The sequence below is a fragment of the Hipposideros armiger genome, unplaced genomic scaffold (assembly GCF_001890085.2).
Source record: "Hipposideros armiger isolate ML-2016 unplaced genomic scaffold, ASM189008v1 scaffold_452, whole genome shotgun sequence".
NCBI lineage: Eukaryota > Metazoa > Chordata > Mammalia > Chiroptera > Hipposideridae > Hipposideros > Hipposideros armiger.
The window spans coordinates 151,250-153,220 of record NW_017731802.1 but is presented as its reverse complement, the minus strand read 5'-3'; positions in this window follow the sequence as shown (position 1 = coordinate 153,220).

Here is a 1,971-nt window from a genome sequence, read left to right as displayed (position 1 = left end):
ACCTGTAAGCTTTTGGCCTCCCCACTCTTTCTGGAATTCAGATGCAAGACCTCGAGGTGCAAAAGTCAATGTATGGAAAGAATCAGGATCATTATACCATTGCCAAGTTCCCATGTAAGCCTTAGACCTCAGAATTTCTTGTCTTTATGGATGGATAAACAAAAACAACAACACTATTTCTTAAGACACCATGCAGGCTTATTGAAAGCATTAAAGGAGGCAAACGGAGGCAAACACTTAGCACAGTGACTTTCCTGCTGCAGATTGTTACTGACAGACACGTATGCCTAGTTGAATATGAATCTCATCACCTTTCTATTTCATATTCTATGGTGCTGAGCACATGGTAAAGGAAGAATGCACTGGTATCCATCAACATGTAAGTCATAATTCAATATTTATCACTTTCTTAACCTTTGCCAATAAATACATAATTGTGAAGAGGCAATTGTATTACAGGTTTCCTCAGTTTTTACAGAGCTGGTGTTCAATAGAACATGACAGATTAGTTGAACAGTGAGAGAAGCAGACAGTCAAGAAAGTATGTGAATATATTGTGAGAACTTCCAAAGCATTAGGAAAAATAATATTTCTGTTATGGATTTCACTGTTGCATTAAAAATATTGGATGTGCATCTGCTTTGAACTATTTTAATGAGCTGAAAATAACTTGGGGGAGTAGAGTGTGTATAGCATATGCTCAAGCCTTAGTTCATTGATTAGTTTATTGAGCCATGCTGACTGCCTAGTGTAAAGCTGATTAATTTTGTGATTCATCATAGGAAAAGCTAATAAGTTGAAATGCCTTTTCTACTATTCTGGAAAATGTATGTTTCCTAATGGTCTTTAAATGGTGTAGTTTTCAACCATGACCTGCTTTCCTTAAACTATCAAGATGAAAATTAAAATAATATTAAACTAAAATGATGCATTAAATGAAGTAAGTGTGTGGTGGGCTCTTTGAAACAAAGTATATGAGTCAAATAAAAATTCCAGAGTTCCATTATTTACTGAGCCAGTTGCACAAATTGTGTTTCCCAGGAATGGTTGTAACATTTCCCAACATACATGGACTTTTTACAATGCAGTTTTGACCTTCCTCCAATTGAGGGCTAAAACTTAACTTTATTCCTGTATAATCTGAGAAGGCTTGTGACTGCAGTAGAAGTAATATTATGAACACTCCAATGTTACATCATAAAAAGTAACACTACTTTTGCCTGGTTCTCTTGAGGCACTTGTTCCTGCAACCTAGCCAGTATGCTGTGAGGAAGCTCAACATGTTCTAGGCAGAGAAATCACATGGAGAGATAACATGCTGGTATTCTAGCCATTAGGCCAGCTCAGGTCCCAGCTGACAGCCACTATCAAACTATTCAATATGTGAGTGAAGATGACCCCAGATAATTTCAGTCCTCAGGCACTGAATCACTTCTAGCCTTCTATTCTTCCCTGCTGAGGCCCTAGACATGGTGGAATTAAGACCAACCATTCCCATCGTGCCATATGGGAAATCTTAATCTACAAACATGGATAGCAAATTAACATGATTGTTTCATGCAGCATCCTTTGGGGTCCTTAAAGCCGTAACAGTAGCTACTGCAACATTTCTCATTTAAAAGTTAGGGAGCTCTGAGTGATGGAGCCCAGGATTCTTTAGTGATTAGTAATGCCATAACCTATATATTTACACTGTATCATCCCTCCAATTTTTCTGAATAAATGTGAGCTACACAATTGCAGGGATATGTAATTATCCCTTAATTTAACTGCCTTCTAGGCCAAGTAGTTTATCTAAATATACAATTTCCAAAGCAACTTACACAAGACTGGTGGATCGGTAGATAGGGTAGCAAACAGAAAAGTATACATTCTAAGTCATTTAAGTTAATATATGTTTCAGTATTCTGGGAAAACACATGCATATTACAGACCTGGTGTTTCTACCTTCAGGATTTTTTTAATCTAGCT